General features: G+C 43.2%; 1 protein-coding gene across 1 annotated transcript in view; it reads left to right on the top strand.

Moving 5' to 3' along the window:
- The window catches only part of LOC138842995 (uncharacterized), a 123,463-nt gene that overhangs the window by 2,879 nt on the left and 97,922 nt on the right, over positions 1 to 22,662 (top strand). The window contains 1 exon segment of the mRNA XM_089321135.1: positions 5,253 to 5,291. The gene's annotated coding sequence lies outside the window, so the exon portion shown is untranslated.

The following is a 22,662-nucleotide window of genomic DNA, read 5'->3' as shown; positions in this document are numbered from 1 at the left end:
GCTGCGCCGATCCGAAGCCAGGAGCCAGGTGCTTCCTCCTGGTCTCCCATGTGGGTGCAGGGGCCCAAGCACTTGGGCCATCCTCCACTGCCTTCCCGAGCCACAGCAGAGAGCTGGACTGGAAGAGGAGCAACCAGAACTAGAACCCGGCACCCACATGGGATGCTGGTGCCGCAGGCAGAGGAGTAACCAAGTGAGCCACGGTGCTGGCTCCTTCTTTCTTTTTTTAAGTCAGAAGGGTCAACAACATTGGATCTTTATGCTAACTTTTTTTTTAAGGACAGATCCTTTCTTTCTTTCTTTTTAAAATTTATTTGAGAGGCAGAGTTACAGAGAGAGAAATCTTCCATCCAGTGCTTCACTCCCTAAATGGCTGTAATGACTGGAGCTGGGCCGATCTGAAGCCAGGAGCCAGGAGCTTCTTCCAGTTCTCTCACGGGGGTGCAGGGACCCAAGAACTTGGGCCATCCTCCATTGCTTTCCCAGGGAGGTGAATTGGAAGTGGTGAAGCTGGAACTCAAACCAGAGTCCATATGGGATGCTGGCACTGCAGGTGTAGGCTTAACCCACTAATGCCACAGCGTCAGCCCCAACTAACAATTTGTTGAATAATCATTGCCCCAGACTGAGGCACTGCCTCTTGCCTTCCTGACTCAGCATGTTTCATTTGCATTACTTGCCTGACCCCTACAGGAAAGCATTTGGGGTTACAATCTGTATATTATTAGGAGTGACAAGGACCCTTCCATTCAGTGAGGCCAAAATGTCCCTTTTCCTTCACCCCTTCCTGCCTCCAACCCTATCACTTTCCTTCCCATTCCCCAGCACCTTGCGATGATAGACCTGCCCTCCTTCTCTGAGCCTTCCTGTTTCCCTGCCACCCCCAGCTCATTTGAAGTTGCTTTCTTTATCTGAGAGGAGGCAGAGGCCCGGATAGAAAGACAAATTCCTGTGTGCTCTGGTCAAAGATCAGAGGTATGGGCCCTGGTCCCACAGGCCACAAGGAAATGGCCTCAGGAAGGCACTCCACACAGTGCTGTTATGAGAATCAAGTATGGAGGCATTCTGTGAATACCGAAGCCTGGGTAGAGTGAGGAAGGAGTGGGAATCTGGAACATTGTCACCCCAGGGCTGAACATGAGATTGACTCCAAGACAACCACTGTTCTCTCTCTGATTATACCCAGTCCTGGAATCCAGGTTCCTCTATCTGAGCCTGGTGGATCATGCAGAGGCTTGTGCTGTGGGGTCATGGTCTCTGCAGACTCAGTTGTTGTGGCAGGTGCTTTTGGAGGTGTACTTGGAATGCTGGAGCAGTGTCCTCCAACCCCCTTGCAGGTCAGATTTTCTCCTCCCTTCCTTGGATGCCACCATGGGCATTCTTAAGGAGAACAGGGACTAGGCCCATGCTATGTCCCCAGCATCCCACCTTGGGAAGGAAGGTGCAGAGAAACTTGGGAGAAGCTCCTGTACTGTCTGGGTAATTTGCAGCTTCCTTCCTGGGTCCATTTCCCAAGAGTGTGGAAGAAGAGGGGAAGCTGTCCCAGGAAAGGATGAGGAGGGTGAGCTGGCTCAATGAATTGCCTACTTCCTGACCCAGCCAAGCCACAGAGCTGAAGGTCCTGGGGCTACCAACTTCAGGAGTGGGAGTATGTGGACTTCTGGGCAGGGGGTAGGAGGGCAGAGGGGAAGGAGATGGCTGGCTAGATCCAAGACCTGCAAAATGGGAGCTCAGTGATTCCTTGATCTGAGCTGGGAGGGGGGATCCTTGGCAAAAAGTCCAGGATCATGACAACCTTCTCTCACCTAGTAGGACACTCCCCTCTCCATTTTACCCCTTGGCTGATTTTGATCCTATGGATGTACAGATATCTGAGAATGTCTAAAGTAGGTCCTGGCTTAGGGGCTTGTGAGCTTCTGACTTCTGGAAATGCCCATGGAACTTCCCTGCTTACACTGCTTCTTCCTACACATGGCTCTAGGTCATGGCTCCCTGGATCCTAGACCCACTCCAGCCCTTGTACTGCAGCTGCTCAGAGTTGGCAGGCAGGAAGAAAGAGACAGACGCCCCATTTGGGGCCATGATGGTGAAGAACTTGGGAAGTACTTGAGGAGAGAAAGAAGTCAGCACCCCGTCACCATCTCTGAGCAAATATTTTGACCTAGAGGCTCACTGTGTTCCGCCCAAGGATTGGCTGCACAAAACCAGGACTGGGATTCCAGCATCTGTTGTTTAGGAAACTGGCAACAGAGAATCCCAGAATCTTCCTCTCTTGGACCCTAAGGCTATCACCTACACAGCTAACCCTCTCCTCATGTCAGTGCCAGCTCTTGGGGCCAATCACAGACTGAGAGGGAACCTGGCACCCCCAAGTGATAGGATAATAAGAGAGGGTTACCTCTCCCAGGCTTGACAACCTTCCCCACCCAGACTCTAGGAATGAAGTAACTAAGGGTTCAAAAGCAGATCTCATGAAAAAAGCAGCACTCATGAAAGCTTGTGCACCCAACTCCCAGGACAGGCCATGTTGCTCTTGTTAAAGCCTTTGTATCATGAAAGAATAAATGAATGGATTAGTGAATTTGGTTTCTAAGCCAATGGCTTACTGGCAATAGCAAATGAAAAAAAACTTTTATTTATTTATTTTTTTTGACAGAGTGGACAGTGAGAGAGAGAGACAGAGAGAAAGGTCTTCCTTTGCTGTTGGTTCACCCTTCAATGGCCACCGTGGCCGGTGCACTGCAGCCGGCACACTGCGCTGATCCGAAGGCAGGAGCCAGGTGCTTCTCCTGGTCTCCCATGGGGTGCAGGGCCCAAGCACTTGGGCCATCCTCCACTGCACTCCCTGGCCACAGCAGAGAGCTGGCCTGGAAGAGGGGCAACTGGGACAGAATCCAGTGCCCTGACCAGGACTAGAACCCGGTGTGCCGGTGCCACAGGTGGAGGATTAACCTATTAAGCCACGGTGCCGGCCAAAACCTTTATTTTTTAAGGACATTTATTTTAAAGGCAGAATTACAAAGGGAGAGAGGGAAAGATACACCCCCTCCCCCCACTGACTATACTCATAGAGAGAGGGAGGGAGGAAAGAAGGGAAGGGGGGAGAGAGAGAAAGAGAAAGAGAGTGTCAGTCTTTCATTTGTTGGTCACTTCCCAAATGGCCATGATGATTGGGGCTGGGCCAGGCTGAAGCCAGGAACCAGGAACTCCATTTAGTCTCCCGCATAGGTGGCAGGAGCCCAAGTACTAGGACCATCCTCTGCTGCCTCCCAGGTACATTAACAGGGAGCTGAATTGGAAGCAGAGCAGCCAGGACTTGAACTGGCACTCATATGGAATGGCAACTTAAGCTGCTACACCATAATATTGACCTTCAAGAAATTTTTTCAGACCTCTTTTCTGGTTCCTCATCCCCTTTCCCTTTCTGAACAATTAGATCTGAAAGCCTCTAAGGTTAGACAGAATGAGACAGGCACCTGCTGGGTGTGGGGAGCAGGACATAGTGGGCCAGAGCTGCATGTGAGTCCTGGCAGCATGAAGAGGATGGCTTGGTGGGGCGAGAGAGCAAGGCCTGACCAAGGAGGGCATCCCATATGGGCACCGGTTCGTATCCTGGTTGCTCCTCTTTCCTTTGCTATGGCCTGGGAAAGGAGAAGATTGCCCAAGTCCTTGGACCCCTGCACCCTCATGGAAGGCCAGAAGAAGATCCTGGCTTCAGATCAGCTCAGCTCTGGCTGTTGCAGTCATTTGGGGGAGTGAACCAGCAGAGTGGAAGACTTTTCTCTTGCTCTACCTCTCTCTGTAACTCTGTCTTTCAAATAAATAAAATAATTCTTAAAAAAATCTGACTGATTATTAAAACAGGAAGCCCATATCACTGCTATAAAATAGAAAACCAATGTATTTGACTTAAACCAAAAGAAACCTTCCTCTATTTCTTTCTTTCTTCTTCTTTTTTTTTTTTTTAAAGATTTTTGTTTATTTATTTGAAAGGCAGAGTTAGAGAGAGGCAGAGGCAGAGGCAGAGGCAGAGGCAGAGGAAGAGGCAGAGGCAGAGGCAGAGGCAGGGAGAGAGAGAGAGATCTTCCATCTTCTGATACACTCCCCAGATGGCCACAATAGTCTGAGCTGCGCCGATCCAAAGCCAGGAGCCAGGAGCCAGGAGCCAGGAGCCAGGAGCCAGGAGCCTCCTCTGGGTTTCTCATGTAGGTGCAGGGGACCAAGGACTTGGGCCACCTTCTACTTCTTTCCCAGGCTATAGCAGAGAGCTGGATTGGAAGAGGAGCAGCTGGGACTTGAATTGGCACCTGTATGGGATGCCGGCATGGCAAGTGGAGGCTTAGTCCACTACGCCACAGCGCCAGCCCTGAAACCGTCCTCTATTTCTTAAACTGCCTACAGAGTCCCAAATACAAGTGGCAGCAGATAATAGAATTCTATTAGTGTTGAAAGTATTGCAGTTTTTTAGAAGTTTCTTGCTATTTCCTTATGGTCACAATGGGATAGGTACACAGAGGTGACTGGCTCCATATGTAACATGTAAATCAAAATGTTAACAAATGAATTTAAGATTCCAACATTCTAAGATTGTGATGGTTAATATGGCAGTACTTCAAAAAGTGTATGGAAGATGGAATTGAAAGGTAGCTTTATTTTGGTGTCACAAAATTTGAAATCTGTACATATATAGAATCTTCAACAAGTTCATGGAAAATGTGTATTATGAGAAAAATGTGCATTGATGAAAATGTTTCCAACAAAACCTTTCTAAAATTTTTATTTATTTTTCCTTTTAAATAAAGATTTATTTATTTGAAAGGCAGAGTTAGAGAGAGATAGAGAGATAGATCTTCTATCAACTGGTTCACTCCCCAAGTGGCCACAATGGCCATAGCTGGGCCAATCTGAAGCCAGGAGCCAGGAGCTTCTTCCAGGCCTCCCACATGGGTGCAGGGGCCCAAAGATTTGGGCCATTTTCCACTGCTTCTCCAGGCCATAAGCAGAGAGCTGGATTGGAAGAGGAGCAGCCCTGATGCGAACTGGTACCCTTATGGGATGTTGGTGCCGCAGGCAGAGGCTTAGCCTACTACAGCACAGCACCAGCACCCAAATGCTTATTTTTATGCTATGTATATCTTATTATTATTAAAAAATTTTAAGGGAAGTAATTGTATTCAGTTCTCTTAACTTTTTGTTTCCTGCTCCCCCTTGATCTTTGGTTGACTATTCCTTGTCTACTTGTTTGTCTACAGATTTTCAATTTCACTTCCCTGGCCCTGGCATCATTAAGGGTGAGTAAAGCCTAATATAAACCATTCTCAAAAATGACTTAATACCCAAGAACAAAAGTTCCATGTAGATTATCAGGTAATATTCCAAACACATGTAGCATTTGGTCCTCATCAAAATCAAGGTGTGCAGTTTAAAAGCCAGCAGCAAATATAGGTAGCTTATCTCTGACAAATCTCAGGAATTCACTGAAATAATACTACTCATGTTTTCAGAATATTTCTTTTTCTTGACTATCTCTAAGTAGATTTTTAAGAAAGATTTATTTATTTATTTGAAATTCAGAGTTACACAGAGAGAGGAGAGGCGGGGTGGGGGGGAGGTCTTCTATCTGCTGGTTCGCTCCCTAATTGGCTGCAATGGCTGGAGCTGTGCCGATCTGAAGCCAGGAGCCAGGAGTTTCTTCCGGGTCTCCCACGTGGGTGCAGGGGCCCAAGGACTTGGGCCATCTTCCACTGCTTTCCCAGGCCATAGCAGAGAGCTGGATCAGAAGTGGAGCAGCTGGGATGCCAGCACTGTAGGCGGTGGCTCTACCTGCTATGCCACAGCGCTGGCCTCTCTATGTAGATCAGAAGCAAAACAGGTAATAGGATTTCAGTAGAAACATTGAGAAGTATGCTAGAAAGAAGGAACTTCAATAAAACATATTCCATAGCTAGCCTCTTTGGCATGTAAAACCAGTTCATCTGGTTTGCACCTAGGAGAAAGTCAAGTACAAAGAGAAATGAGGAGTGGGGGAGGGGCATGGCCCCAAAATGAAGCCCCTTTGGATACTCCAATACTCCCATATTGGAGTCCCTGGGTTTGATTACCAGTTCTGCTCTCCACTCCATCATTGCTACCAATTTGCACCCTTGGAGGCAGCAGGTTATGGCTCAAGTGATTGGGTCCCTGACACATTAGAGATCTGTATTGAGTTCTTGGCACCTGGTTTTGAACTGGTCCATCCTTGGCTACTGCAGTCATTTAGGAAGTGAACCAGTGGATAGTAGATCTCTCTTTCTTTTTCTGTGTTTTTCAAATAAATATTTTTTTTTTAAGAAATGAGGAAGGAAGAAAATAATTGAAAGCAAAAATATTTCATGGCACCCCCAACTTTCCTGCTTAGGAGGCAATGAGATTCATGACTAGGTTCAAGACTGAAATGAAAAAGGTGTAAAATCTTTCAAGTATTCAGCTTAAATAAGTGGATTTTATTAATGGAAGATAAATATTGCAAGGTTCATTTGGAAACCTCTGTGTGTTCTGCATTAAAAGGGACAGGACTGCTCAACTTGGTTGGAAACCTCCATTCCAGTCTTGGACAGTTCCCTAGTTCTGCTATATTTCTTGGAAGGCAGCACTGAAGGATGTGAAAATCACCTTAGGTTGTGGGATGAAAAAATATTTCCCAAGTCCTTAAATAGAAAAAGCTATTGTGCTATTCATACTTTATGTCCAAGATAATTGTTTAGAAGGTTCAGTTCTAAGACTCTCACGATAGCCAACAGCATGGGAAAATGTAGTGCTCAGTTTACTTCATGTACAAAAAGACTTCAAAACCAAATTATGGTAACACTCAGTGGCCAGGCTCATACCAAGTCCTGATTCTCAACCTTCTTATCTCTCTCAGGCTGTAACTTAGAATGTGTACTTCCCATGAGCTCAGTTAGGGATTTTATTAGGTTTTTTGAACATTTTAGTTTTCCTTCAGGGGTGGTGCCGTGGCTCAATAGGCTAATCCTCCACCTGCGGCACCGGCACCCCAGGTTCTAGTCCCGGTCAGGGCACCAGATTCTGTCCCAGTTGCTCCTCCTCCATTCCAGCTCTCTCTGTGGCCTGGGAGTGCAGTGGAGGATGGCCCAAGTGCTTGGGCCCTGCACCCGCATGGGAGACCAGGAGAAGCACCTGGCTCCTGGCTTCGGATCAGCGCGGTGCACCAGCCGCAGCGCATGGCCGCAGTGGCCACTGGGGGGTGAACCAATGGAAAAAGGAAGACCTTTCTCTCTGTCTCTCTCTCTCACTGTCCACCCTGCCTGTCAAAAAAAAAAAAGTTTTCCTTCAACAAAGCATGTTGAGATCAGCAATCTTACTTTTTAAAAAAATTATTTATTTGAGGCCGGCGCTGCGGCTCACTAGGCTAATCCTCTGCCTTGTGGCGCCGGCACACCGGGTTCTAGTCCCGGTCGGGGCGCCGGATTCTGTCCTGGTTGCCCCTCTTCCAGGCCAGCTCTCTGCTGTGGCCAGGGAGTGCAGTGGAGGATGGCCCAAGTGCTTGGGCCCTGCACCCCATGGGAGACCAGGTTAAGTACCTGGCTCCTGCCATCGGATCAGCGCGGTGCGCTGGCTGCAGCGCGCCGACCACGGCGGCCATTGGAGGGTGAACCAACGGCAAAGGAAGACCTCTCTCTCTGTTTTTCTCTCTCACTGTCCACGCTGCCTGTCAAAAAATTAAAAAAAAAATAAAAAAATAAAAAAATTATTTATTTGAAAGAGTTACACACACACACACACACACAGAGAGAGAGAGAGAGAGAGAGAGAGAGAGAGAGAGATATCTTCCACCCACTGATTCACTCCCCAAATGGCTTCAGCAGCCAGAGCTGGGTCAGTCCAAAGCCAGGAGCCAGAAACTTCTTCTGGGTGTCCCATGTGGGCGCAGGAACCCGAACACCTAGGCCATCCTCCACTGCTTTCTCAGACACATTAGCAGGGAGCTGTTTCATAAGCAGAGTTAACAGAACTTGAACTGGCTCCCATATGAGATGCTGGTGTCACAGGCTTTACCCGCTGTGTCACAATACCAGCTCCCAATCTTACTTTTAAGAACACAATCTAGAAATAAATAATACAATCAATAATACAATCCAAGAAAATGAAGGCAATTTTACCTTAAATTTACACATTCCATCAGAGAGAAACTTATGTTGTTTCTTGGTTTTCTGAGCACATTTCTTTTTTCATTGATCCATATGAATATGTAATATGGGATTCAAAATACAAAACTATTATTTATGGTGCTAGCAAGACCTATCTGCAAGTGAATCCTCCCAGAAGTAAAGAAAGCAGTACTTTAGATTTATGATGCTTGCTTTGAGTTAGGTTTCCTATAGATCACAGTGAAATGCACCACTGGGATGAAAGAAGAGATAGCAAAGTAAGTAAACTACCAGAAAGTCAAAGTACTTGAGAGTGAAGCCATGAGAGAAAATGAAAAGATGATTCTGTCTTCTGTTCCCAATCAGATATTTTTTCTACTAGTTTCACTTTTTCCTTCTTAGAAATTGCTATAAATTCACAAAAATAGATGAAAACAATCTCTAAGATTATTACCAACACCCTCCCCCAAAGTGAATTACTCCAGGGTATCTGCAGGAAAGGCACATGACCTGGCATTAACAGTGTAAATGACTTCTGAGCATTTCTACGATGCCTTAAGAAAGCTTTAGTTCATGGCTTTTAAAGATTTATTTATTTAGAGGCCAGTGCTGTGGCGTAGCGGGTGAAGCTGTTGCCTGCAGTGCTGGCATCCCATATGGGCACCAGATCGAGTCTTGGCTACTCCACTTCTGATCAAGCTCTCTGCTATGGCCTGGGAAAGAAGTGGAAGATAGTCCAAGTCCTTGGGCCCCTGCACCTATGTGGGAGACCCAGAAGAAGTTCCTGGCTTCTGGCTTTGGATCTGCACAGCTCTGGTTGTTGTGGCCAACTGGGAAATGAACCAGCAGATGGAAGACCTCTCTCTGCCTCTCTTTCTCTCTCTGTGTAACTCTGACTTTCAAATAAATAAATAAATTTTAAGATTTATTTATTTGAAAGAATTATAGAGAAAGAGGGGGAGAGAGAATGGGGGGGGGGGAAGAGAGTGAAGGAAAGAGAGATCTCTTCCATAACTGGCTCACTCCCCTAATGGCCATAACAGGCAGGGCTGGCCCAGGCCAAAGCCAGGAGCTTGGAACTCCTTCCAGGTCTCCTAATTGGGTGGCAGGGACTCAAGCTTTTGTGTCATCTTCCATTGCTTTCCCAGGCGCAATAGCAAGGAGCTGGAGGCGAAGTGGAGCAGTCAGGAGGACTTGAGCCAGCACTCATATGGGATGCCTGTGTCACAGGTGGTGGCTTAACTCACTGCACCACACTCTGGTTTTTTTAAATCCAAGAAAACTACATGAAAATGAGGACTGTATTTCAATTAATTTCCTACTAGATCTTTCTACTTTGATGGGGGAAACATCACCAAAATTATTAGGCAAATAGTTCCCCGACCACTAAGCAATACTCATAGAAAATTCCAGCAGTTCGAACAGCTCTGTCCATCACCAAAGATGATACAGAGAAGCACCAGTTTGTCCCATTTAGTTCTGCCCTCTACCAAGGTAAACAATTAGATTACTACAATCACTGCTAAGAGCAAAATAAAAACAAAACACTTCAGCCCTTCCAGGTTTTCCCTGCTCTAGAGGGTGGGCTTCATGGTGCAATGGGTTAAGCTGCCTCTTGGGATGCCTGCATCCCATAGTGAAGTGCCTGGTTCAAGTATTTGCTACTCTGCTTCTGATCCATTTCCTAGGAGACAGCAAATGATGGTTCAAGTACTTGGGACCCTACCACTCACATGGGAGATCTGGTTGGAGTTCCAGGCTCTGAGTTTTATCCTGGCCCAGCCCCAGTTACTGCAGGCATTTGGGGAGTGAAACAGTGGATGGATGTCATCTCTCTCTTTCTTTCTTGCTCTTTCATATTAATAAAAGTAATACCTATATAATTAAACATTTATAAAATTTCCCAGAAAAATCCAACTAAATCCAATTGATTGGCTACTGAAAGGCTCCCAATATCTTCCTGCTGTCCAGCAGATTTCCCTACATGAGAGTTAGGGTTGAGGACTCTGGAGGATATGAGCTGTGAAACCAGACGTGCTTAGGTCACACCTTAGCCTTGCTACTTGGCTGCTAGAGGACTTGGACAACTCACAAAGTAAGGCATGGGACTGGTGCTGTGGTGTAGTGGAAAAAGCCACCGCCTGCTGTACTGGCATCACATATGGGCTCTGGTTTGAGTCCCAGATGCTCCACTTCCAATCCAGCTCTCTGCTATGGCCTGGGAAAGCAATAGAAGATGGCCTCAAGTCCTTGGGCCCCTGCATCCATGTGGGAGACCTGGAAGAAGCTCCTGGCTTCTGGCTTTGGATCAGTGCAGCTCCGGCCATTGTGGCCAAGTGGGGAGTGAATCAGCGGATGGAAGACCTCTTTCTCTTTCTGCCTCTCTTTCTTTATCTGTATAACTATGACTTTCAAATAAATAAATAAATCTTAAAAACCAACAACCAACCAACAAAACAAACAAAGAAAAAACAAGGTAAGGCAGAAGATGAGATCACCACTGACAGGTTAGCTACATGACAACACACCTGCCTTTCAACAGACAACACGTGGAAGGCTCTTGGAACACAAGCAGAACCCTCTAATAGGTATTTCTTCTCTCATCTCACCCCAAGGTGCAAATTTATTTTCTGCTTGCCCCTATGTGACAGCTCTGCTGCCTTGAGTTTCCTCTTTTCCCCACCACCACTGTTGCATTCGCTGTAAGGGGCCCACGATGTTCTAGGTAGCTGTTCTGTTTACCAATAGCGAACCACTTACCCATCACAGCCTATGAAGACTGCACAAAAAAAATTCATTATCCTTGTTGTGTGTCAAGTTTTTTCTACTCATTCTCCATCGGCGTTAATGGCTCTCTCCACTTAAGACTCCTAATAACCCTCTATGTGTGGCATCCACGAACTTCTATTGTGACTCCCAATTTGCCTGGCATCTGTGTTATCTCCTAAGTGTTAAGCTTCTTGATAGGCTCCGATCATGTCTTAGCCCTCTTTCAGTTTCCCCCAAGTGCCAGGTAATGCTCAGTTCTTCCCTTCAGACTTCAGGCTGTTAGCATCACTTGCTTCCCAATCATTTCTATGCAAAACTAAACTTATCCTATTATTCTAATCCAGAAATCTCTTTCTCCCAATGGCCTTCTATCTCAATAGATGACAACTCTCTCTCCATTGATACATTAATAAGATTTCAGCTGAAAAGGTTCAATTTTTTATGAGTTAAGAACCTGACCATACATCAGAAGTCACTGTATTTACTCTTAGTTTAATTAAAACCCACTTCAAACATCTGTACTGAGAAAACAGAACAAAGAAAACAGAAGCCCAAAACTTTGCCTTTATATATTTCAAGACTTATCAAGAAGAGGAAGAAACAAAATTAAAATGGATGTAAGAAAAGGAATTTCCCAATAAAATATTAATTCTTCATAAACCATATCTGATAATAATTTTGAACCCAAGAATGTTTGCATTCTATTAAATGAATACTAACCTACCTAACTTCAATAAAGGCAATGACAGACTTTTTAAAGTTAATGTTACTACATCATTTATTTGACATCATTTTTTGCAAACTCCAATAGCAATAAGAAAGTTCAGGGGATGGCATTGTTGCATAGCAGGTAAAGCAGCATACTGCCTGGGGCACTGGCATTCCATATGGGCACTGGTTGGAGTCCCAGCTTTTTCACTTTCAATTCACTTCCTGCTAATGTGCCTGGGAAAGCAGTGGAACATTGCTCAAATGCTTGGACCCCTGCACCCACATGGGAGACCTGGAAGAAGCTCTAGGTTCCTGGCTTTGGACCAGCCCAGTTCTGGCTGTTGACAACATTTGGGGAGTGAACCAGCAGATAGAAGATCTCTCTGTCTCTCCCTCTCTCCTTTTTTCTCTGTGACTCTATGTTTCAAATAAATAAATAAATAAATCTTAAAAAAAAAAGAAAGTTGCCGGTGCCGCGGCTTACTAGGCTAATCCTCCGCCTAGCGGCGCCGGCACACCGGGTTCTAGTCCCGGACGGGGTGCCGGATTCTGTCCTGGTTGCCCCTCTTCCAGGCCAGCTCTCTGCTGTGGCCAGGGAGTGCAGTGGAGGATGGCCCAGGTGCTTGGGCCCTGCACCCTATGGGAGACCAGGAAAAGCACCTGGCTCCTGGCTCCTGCCATCGGATCAGCGCGGTGCGCTGGCCGCAGCGGCCATTGGAGGGTGAACCAATGGCAAAGGAAGACCTTTCTCTCTGTCTCTCTCTCTCACTGTCCACTCTGCCTGTCAAAAAAAAAAAAAAAACCTACCAAAGTCAGAGACAGGGCATCATCCAAGACAGAGAACAGACCCCTGAACCCTGCAGCTGTAGGAATTCTGGGCACAAGCTGCAGAGCCACACTTGCTCTGCACAATCCAGGGAAGATCCTCTTAGCTTCTTGGGGCTCAGTACAAGCAGCAGCCCATGAGAAATCCAAGAGGACCAGACCTGAGGAAGCCTCTCTGCATTTGTTGTTACTCAGTGTGGGTGCCCAGGACACAAGCCCCAGCTTCAACCTTGCATGCCCTGTAGGAATGGGGGACGGGTCCATCTATCTGTGCCCTGCAGATCTGACTGTTGCTGTTGGTACTGCAATTCCTGAAGTAACTCACATTCACCTGCAGAATCTGTGGACCTATCTGTATTCTTCTGCCTTGGGCTTGTGGCTGCCAGTTATCAATCTCCACCACAAAGAGTTCGTACCCTGTGAGACTGAAATGAAATAGTGGTTGAAAACTCCTCAGGTATTTAAAGAGGTAGAGACATTCACATAAGGGAACTTCAAAGGACCCCAAGCTCATTCAAACAAAAAGACATTCTCTGACACTGCTATAGTTTAGTTGTTAACAGTTAAAGACATGGGGAAAATCTTAAAGACAGTAAGAGAGAAGTGTCAAATTACATATAAAAGAAAACCAGTTAGACTAACAGCAGTCTTCTCAGCAGAAACACTACAGTCCAGAAGAGAGTGAGATGACATATTTAAGGTCTTGAAAGAAAGTAAGAAAAAAAAAACCCTTCGAGCCAAGAATATTGCTTCACCTGGTAAAGCTATCCTTCAGAAATAAATGGGAAATAAAGCATGTCCCAGACAAGCAAACACTGAGAGAATTCATCACCACCAGACCAGCCTTACAAGAAATTCTGAAGAGAATTTAACTTTAGAAGCAAACACTATGAAAACACATGATACTACCAAATTCACTAACAAAGCAGATACAATCAGTAACCAACCAACAAGATGACAGAGTTCATTCTTATCTATCCACAGTCACCTTGAATATAAGTGGATTAAATTCCCCAGTCAAAATATTTAGGTTGGCTAAATGGATAAAAAAAACCAAGACCCCACTATATGCTCTCTATAAGAAAGTCACTTCACAAATAAAAATACACATAGACTGAACGTGAAGGACTAGAAAATGATATATCAGGCAAGCGGAAACCAAAAGTGAGCTGCAGTAACTATACTCCTATCAAATAAAAGTCTTTAAATAAAAAAAGTAAGAAGAGGGGCTGGCACTGTGGCACAACAGGTTAACACCCTGGCCTGAAGCACTGGCATCCCATATGAATGCCAGTTCCTGACCTGGCTGCTCCACTTCCATTCCAGCTCTCTGCTATGGCCTGGGAAAGCAGTACAAGATGGCACAAGTTCTTGGGCCTCTGCACCCATGTGGGAAACCCAGAAGAATCTCCTGGCTCCTGGCTTCAGATAGGCGCTCCTGTGGCGGTTGCAGCCAACTGGGGAGTGAAACATTGGATAGAAGACCAGTCTGTCTCTCTCTCTGTAACTCTGACTTTCAAATAAATAAATAAATCTTAAAAAAAGTAAGAAGAGACAAAAAAGGCATAATGTATTGATAAAAGGATTGATTCAGCAAGAAGATATAACAATCATAAATATAAATATATATGTACATAACAGAAGACTACCAAGAAATTACAGCAAATATTATTAGAACTAAAAGGAAAGATAGAACTCTAATAAAATAATAGTGGAGGACTTAAATATACCTCTGTTATCGATGGATAGATCATGCAGAAAGGAAATCAACATAGAAGCTGAACCATACTGTCAAGAAAATGGACCTAAAGGACATTAGCAGAACATTTCATTCAACAGCTACAGATTACACATTCTTTTCAACAGCACATGGAAAATTTCCTAGGATAGATCATATATTAGGCCACAAATCAAGTCAGTAAATTTTGAAAGACTGAAATCACACAATGTATCTTCTCAGACCACAAAGAAATAAAACTAGAAAGAACAAGAAGAGCAACACAACATTTACAAAAACATGGAAATTTAACAGCATGCAACTGAATGACCAATAGGTCATTGAAGAAATTAAAAAACAAATCAAAAGCTTTCTTGAAACAAATTAAAATGAAAATACAACATATAAAAATTTGTGTGATACAGTAAAAATAGCATTAGGAGGGAAGTTTAGGACCAGTGCTGTGGCATAGCAGGTAAAACCACTGCCTGTGGCCCTGGCATCCAACATGGGCACCAGTATATATCCCAGCTGTTCCACTTCTGATCCAGATCCCTGCTAATGTACCTTGGAAAGCAGTGGAAGATGGCCCAAGTACTTACCCTTTGAACTCACCTGGGAAACTCAGAAGAAGCTCCTGGCTTTGGATTGGCTCAGCTTTGGCTATTGAGACCACTGAAGGAGTGAACTGGAATATAGAAGATTCTCTCTGTAGCTCTGCCTATCAAATCAATGAATCAATCTTTAAAAAGAGGGAAGTTTATAGCATTAAGCATAGAGATCTTAAATTATCTAAAGATGCACCTTAAGGTCTCAGAAACATAAGAATGAGTCAAACCCAAAATTAGCAGGAGGTGAGATAATAAGAGTCAGAGTAGAAATAAATAAAATTGAAACAAAACTAGAAAAGATTAACAAAACAAAAAGATAAACAAAGTAGACAAACTTTAGTCAAACTAACAAAGAAAATAAAAAATTCAAACAAATAAAATGAGATATGAACATGGAGACATTACAACCAATACCAAAAAAAAAAAAAAAACACGGAAGAAATTGCTATGAACAACTATATGCTACAAATTTGGAAAACCTTGAATCAATGAATATATTCTTGGATATATATAACCTACCAGGATTGAGTTAAGATAGAAAATCTAAACAGACTCATAATAAGCAATGGGACTGAAACAAAATTTAAAAATATCCCATCAGAGAAAATGCCAGAACCTGGTGGTTTTACACCTGAATTATACAAATAATTAAAGAGGAACTAACTTCAATACTTTTCAAACTATTCTTAAATATTAAACAGGATGGAGTGTTGCCAAACTCCTTTTATAAGGCCAGCATCACCCTGACCCCAAAACCAAAGACACAACACAAAAAGAAAACTACAGATCAATATCCCTGGTGAACATATATGCAAAAATTCTCAATAAAATACTAGCAAACCAAATCAAACACTATATCAAAAAGATCATATATCATCATCAAATGGGATTTAGCCTTGGGATACAAGGCTGGTTCAACATGCGTAAGTCAATAAATGTCATAAATCACAGCTATAGAATGAAGAACAACAACCATATGATAATCTCAATATATGGGCAGAAAGAATTTGGTAAGAGTCAGCATCACTTCATGATAAAAAACCCTCCATAAATTAGGTATAGAAGGGAAATATGTCAATGTTTAAATGCTAGATATGACAAACCAACAGCCAATATCACACTGAATGGGGGAAAGCTGAAATAAATTCCTGTCAGATCTGGAAAACAACAAAGATGTCCACTTTCACTGCTCTTACTCAAGTAGTATTGTAAATACTGGCAGGATAAATTAGGGAGGAGAAAGAAATAAAAGACATCAGAATTGGAAAAGATGAAATAAAAATATCCATGTTTTCAGATGATATGATTTTGTAATGGAAAAACCTGCACACTTTGCCAAAAAGCTGTTAGAACTGATACATCAATTCAGTAAAGTTGCAGGATACAAAATCAGTATACAAAATACAGAAGCATTTTTATACACCAGTAATAATCTTGCTGACAGAGAAGTCAAGAAGGAAATTTCATTCATGATAGCTACAAAAATTTTAAATATTTAGGAATAAATTTAACCAAATAAGTAAAAAGATCTCTACAATGAAAATATGACACTAATGAAAAAATTGTAAATGTACAAAAAATGGAAAAATAGCCCCTGCTCATGGATTGGAAGAATCAATATCATGGCTGGCACCTTGGCTCACTTGGTTAATCCTCTGCCTGTGGCTCTGGCACCCCAGGTTCTAGTCCTGGTTGGGGCACTGGGTACTAGTCCTGGTTGCTCCTCTTCCAGTCCAGCTCTCTGCTGTGGCCCAGGAGGGCAGCGGAGGATGACCCAGGTGCTTGGGCCCCTGCACCCGCTTGGGAGACCGGGAGGAAGCACCTGGCTCCTGGCTTCAGATAGGCACAGCGCTGGCTGTGGTGGCCATTAGGGGAGTGAACCAATGGAAGGAAGATCTTTATCTCTCTCTCTCTCTCTCTCTCTCTCTCTCTCTCTCTCTCTGTCACTGTCTATAACTCTAGCTGTCAAATAAAAAAAAAGAATCAATATCATTAAAATGTGTATAATACCTAAAGCAGTCTACAGATTGAATGCAATCCTCATCAAAATAAGACAATCCTATAATTCATTTGGAATTACAAAAGGCTCAAAGTAGGTCCTGAGTGGGAAAAATCAAGTTGGAGATATCATAATACCTGACTTCAAAACATGCTACAAAGTTATAGTAATTAAAGCAGCATGATACTGGCAAAAACCCCAGCACATAGATCAATGGAACAGAATAGAGAGCACAGAAATTAGTCTACACACACACACTCAACTAATTTTTGATAAGAAAATATACTGGAAAAAAGATAGTCATTAATGAATGATGGCAAAACTAGATGCATATACGTAGAAAAACGAAATTAGATCTTTACCTCTCATCATATACAAAAATCAACTCAAAATGGATTAAAGACCAAAATACAAGACCTGAAACTATGAAATTGCTAGAAGATAACAGGTGAAAGACATTGGTATAGGCATTGATCTTTTTGTATAAGACCAGAAAGCACAGACAACAAAACAAAACTAGACAAACTAGACTATATCAAACTCAGATGTTTCTTTATGGCAAAGGAAACAGTCACTAGGGTGAAGAGACATCCGACAGAATGGGAGAAAATATTTGCAAAGAATATGACAAAGAATTAATATCCAGAATGTATTAGGAACTTAAAAATTTCGATGACAAAAAACCCACTAATCCAGTCAAGAAATGGGCAAAGGACTTGAACAGATAGTTTTTAAGAGAAGAAATACAAATGTCTAAAATATATATGAAAAAAAAATGCTTGGGGCTGGTGTTGTGGCACAGTATGTTAAGCCTTCTGCAACTCTGGCATTCAAATTGGAATGTGGTTTGAGTCCCAGCTGCTCTATTTCCAATATGCTTGGGAAAGCAGCAAAGACGGTCCAAGTACTTGGGCTCCTGCCACCCGTGTGTGAAACCCACCTGGAGTTTCAGGCTCCTGGCTTTGGTCTGGCCCAGTCCTGGCTGTTGTAGCCATTGAGGAGTGAACCAGTGGATGGAAGAGCTCTCTGTCACTCTGCCTTTCAAATGAATGAATGAATGAATGAATAAAGTATTCAAAAGTAGAAAAAATGCAATATGATCAGTTATCAGGGAGCTGCAAATGAAAACCACAACAAGGTCATTCCAATGGCTATTATAAAATATACAGAAAATAACAAATGCTGGTGAGAATATGGAGAAAGGGGAACACGTATACACTGTTGGTAGGAATGTAAATTAGTGTAGCCACTGTGGAAAACATTATGGAGATTTCTTAAGAAACTACAAATAGAACTGCTATATGACCCAGCAATCCCACTACTGGGTATATGTACCCAAAGGTCGTGAAGTCATTGTATTTAAGAGATATCTGCCCTAGCATGTTTATTGCAGCACTGTTTGCAGTGGCCAAGACATGGAATCAAGGAAGGTGTTCCATGAGATGAATGGATAAAGAAAATGTGGTGTATATACAGAATGGAATATTATCCAACCATAAAATGAAATCCTGCCATTTACAGCAAAATGGATTGAACTAGAGAACATATGTGAAGTGAAATAATTTTGACACAAAAGACAAACACCAGGGGGCTGGTGCTGTGGCTTAGTGGGTAATGCCACTACCTGCAGGGCTGGCATCCAATATGGGCACCAGCTTGAATATTGATTGCTCCACTTCTGATCCCACTCTCTGCTATAGCCTGAGAAAGCAGTAGAAGATGGCCCAAGTCCTTGGGCCCCTGTACCCACGTGAGAGAACAGGAAGAAGCTCCAGGCTCTTGGCTTTGGGTTGGCCTAGTTCTGGCTGTTGCAGCCATTTTGGGGTGTGAACCAGCAGATAGAAGACCTCTCTCTCTCTCTCTTTCTCTCTCTCTCTCTCTTCCTTTTAAATACATAAATAAATATAAAAAAGAAAGACAAACACCATATGGTTTCCTTTACATGTGGTAACTAAAAAAAAATCCCTAAATATGAAACACAGAATATTGATTCCTATAAGCTAGAAGGGATGGGAGCTACAGAGTAAAAAAATTAGGGAAAGTTGGGTATGGTTTATGGATTGTGACAAATGCACTCATATGAGTACTAATAACAGAGGAAGCTGGGTGTAGGGTCTATAGGAACTCTTTGTACAACACTACAAGTTTTGTTTTACAAATTGTAAACTACCTGAAAGAAAATATTTAAAAAAAACCTCATCTGTATAGAATAACTTCTTTCCAGTTTTGTTAGATCACAGAGGCATTACATCCATAACCAAACATGCTGATGTCCAACTCTGCTCAGCATACTGAAAAGAACCTAAATCGTAGTCATGCCCTAAAATGCTTCTGTGGGAAGAGCTGAATTATGTTCATCCCACACTTGGAACTGGCATCCCAAGCAGCGTGTCATCTTGTGGGCTCTGCACTAATAAAGGTTGGAAATGAATCAGATTTTAGGGCCCCCAGTTGGTGCCTTGAAGGACTGGAGTATGATTTAGTGTGCAAAACACATACATTTGATTTCAAAAGCTTTGTGAGGAAAGAACATTTTCTCTTAGAAGTAGAATAATTTAACAATTTCCCTACTGTGTATCATTTAGAATGTTACCATATTTTCACTGTAATATATACTTGTCCACTAAACATCTTCATACAGGTCTTTTTTTAAAAGATTTATTTATTTATTTGAAGGGCAGAGTTACAGAGAGGCAGAGGCAGAGGCAGAGAGAGAGAGAGAGAGAGAGAGAGGTCTTCCATTGGCTAGTTCACTCCCCAGATGGCCTCAATGGTCGGAGTGTGCCCATCTGAAGCCAGGAGCTTTTTCCAGGTCTCTCACGTGGGTGTAGGGGCCCAAGGACTTGGGCCATCTTTTACTGCTTTCCCAGGCCATAGCAGAGAGCTGGATCGGAAGTGGAGCAGCCAGGTTCTTGAAACAGCGCCCATATGGGATGCCCACACTGCAGGGGTGGCTTTATGTGCTATGCCACAGTGCCGGCTCAGTACAGTTTTTTTAGTACATGCATGGTTTTCTTACTAGATTACTAGCATAACTATATTGAAGGCTTCCTGAACTAGGATGTCTCTGTCCTTCTCCAAACCCGGAAAGTTCTCTGCTAGTATCTCACTAAAAAAGCCTTCTAATCCTTTCTCCCTCTCCATGCCTTCAGGAACTCCTAGAACCCGAATGTTGGGTTTTTTAATAGTATCCTGAAGATTCCCGACAATATTTTTTAGGTTTATAATTTCCTCTTCTTTTCTTTGGTTTGACTGTATATTTTCCTGTGCTCTGTCTTCTAAGTCCGATATTCTCTCTTCTGTTTCACTGACTCTGTTTTTAAGGTTCTCTAATGTGTTTGTCATTTGATCTATTGAGCTCTTCATTTCATTTTGATTTCTCTTCACTCTCACACTTTCCTGTTCTACTAGTTTCTGTGTTTCATTTTGGTTCCTCCTTAATATTTCATTTTCACAAGAGAGATTTTCTATCTTGTCCATTAAGGATTTCTGTAGTTCGAGAATTTGTTTTTGAGAACTTCTTAATGTTCTTATCATAAATTTTTGAGATCCGTATCTTGCATTTCTTCTATTTCATCATCTTCATAATCTTGAATTGGGGTGTCTATTTCATTTGGGGGCATCATAGCATCTTCCTTGTTCTTGTTACCTCGGTTTTTGCGTTTGTTGTTTGGCATATTGGAGATATGCTTTGGTTTCTTCGGTGTGGCGTTTTTTCTCGTTATACTGTGACTCTAGATTAAGTGGACTGTCTGCTTTTGATGGATCCTTAGAGGCTGTGATGGGTGTGGCTAGAGAGCTCTGTTTGGTTCTTCAGGGTTAAGGGTGTGCCAAAGGTGATTCACCCAGATTGTTCTCTCATTCGATCTCTCTCTCTTTTTTGACTCAGTTGGGAAGTAATTCCACACAACTGAGTGGAATTGAGAGTAATTGATGTATGAAATCTGGCCCCTGTGGGTATTCGTCTGCTTACCACTGGGACCACACAAAGAGTTTATGCAGCCCTCAGTGTGGTCTCAAATTTCTCTGCAGTCTCTCACCAGGTTGCCCAGGCTACCAAGTTTGTGTACTCGGTGAGTTCTCTCACCCTCCCTCAGTTTTTCACAGTCTCAGTTGGTTAACTCCACACTTTCATTAGGTGTTAACCTCCTGTTATTTCTCCCCATCAGAGTCAGGTTTTTCTGCTTGGCTAATGAGGGGCAGCCGTTTTACAAAGGCAAAATGGCACGCGCCACTCTACATACGTAAAATGGTGCCTGTCCTTTGTCTTTCTCGGCTTTGTAAGGTGAGTGGAGAGAGAGGCTAATGTCCATGCTGGTTCCCCTTATTTATTCGATTTTTTCTCTCCTCCAGTTAACCTGGTGAACTTTCCCCAGTGGGGTTTCAGGCTTCATTCTCTGCAGGCTCTTTCTGCCTTTCCCCGCCAATGTCTCGGGTTACCGAGAGGTTTTTGTCTCACTTCCCCTTCCAGCGCTGGTGCGCAGACTCTGTGGCTTGGCTCCCACGGCTCCCGTGGCTCGGCTCCTGCAGTGGCTTGGCTCTTGCAGCGGCTCGGCTTCTGCAGCGGCTCGGCTTCTGCGGCGGCTTGGCTCCCGCAGTGGCTCGGCTTCCACATGGTGGGCAACCTTGCTCTCCCTGTAGGTCCTCCATGTCACATCCACTAGATCCAGAAGAGTTTCCTCTGCAATTTTTTCTTGATCCTTTTCCTGAGGCTACCGTAACTCCACTTTTATTAAACTATCTTTTCCCGGACTATTGGTGCGCGCCCTCACTATTCCACCATCTTGGCTCCGCCCCCCGAGAATGGACATTTTGAAGATATGAATTCTTCCAATCCATGAACATGAGAGATTTTTCCATTTTTTGTGTCTTCTTCTATTTCTTTCTTTTGTAATTTTCATCATAGAGATCTTTGACATCCTTGGTTAAATTTATCCCAAGGTACTTCGTTGTTTTTGTGGCTGTTGTGAATGGGATTGATCTTAGAAGTTCTTCCTTGGCCACGGCATTGTCTGTGTATACAAAGGCTATTGATTTCTGAGCATTGACCTTGTATCCTGCTACTTTTCCAAACTCTTCTATGAGTTCAAATAGTCTCTTAGAGGAAATGTTTGGATCTCTTCTATATAGGATCATGTCATCTGCAAATAGGGATAATTTGACTTCCTCCTTTCCCATTTGTATTGCTTTGATTTTTTTTTCTTGCCTGATGGTTCTGGCTAAAACTTCTAGGACTATATTGAATAGCAACGGTGAAAGTGAGCATCAATGTCTGGTGCCAGTTTTCAATGGAAATGCCTCCAACTTTTCCCCATTCAATATAATGCTGGCAATGGATTTATAATAAATTGCCTCAATTGTGTTGAGGAATGTTCCTTCTAATTCTGATTTGCTTAGAGTTTTCATCATGAAAGAGTGTTGTATTTTGTCCAATGCTTTCTCTGCATCTGTTGAGATAACCATATGGTTTTTCTTCTGCAGTTTGTTAATGGGATGTATCACATTGATTGATTTTTGAATATTGAACCATCCTGCATATCAGGGATAAATCCCACTTGGTCCAGGTGAATGATCTTTCTGATGTGTAGTTGGGTTTGGTTGGCCAGGAATTTGTTGAGTATTTTTGCGTCTATCAGCATCAAGGAAATAGGTTTATAGTTTTCTTTCTCTGTTGCATCTTTTCCGTGCTTAGGAATTAAGGTGATATTGGCTTCATAGAAAGAATTTGGGAGGATTCCCTCCCTTTCAGTTGTTTTGAATAATTTGAGAAGAACTTGGATTAGTTGTTCTTTAAATGTCTGATAGAATTCAGCGGTGAAGCCTTCCGGTCCTGGTCTCTTCTTTTTCAGTAGTGCATTTATGACTGATTCAATTTCTTTCATC

Source organism: Oryctolagus cuniculus, chromosome 19, assembly GCF_051225735.1.
Source record: "Oryctolagus cuniculus isolate XC-2025 breed Fujian yellow rabbit chromosome 19, ASM5122573v1, whole genome shotgun sequence".
NCBI classification, from domain to species: domain Eukaryota; kingdom Metazoa; phylum Chordata; class Mammalia; order Lagomorpha; family Leporidae; genus Oryctolagus; species Oryctolagus cuniculus.
Note: the sequence above shows the minus strand (reverse complement) of the source record. Positions and strands in the feature narration are given on the sequence as shown.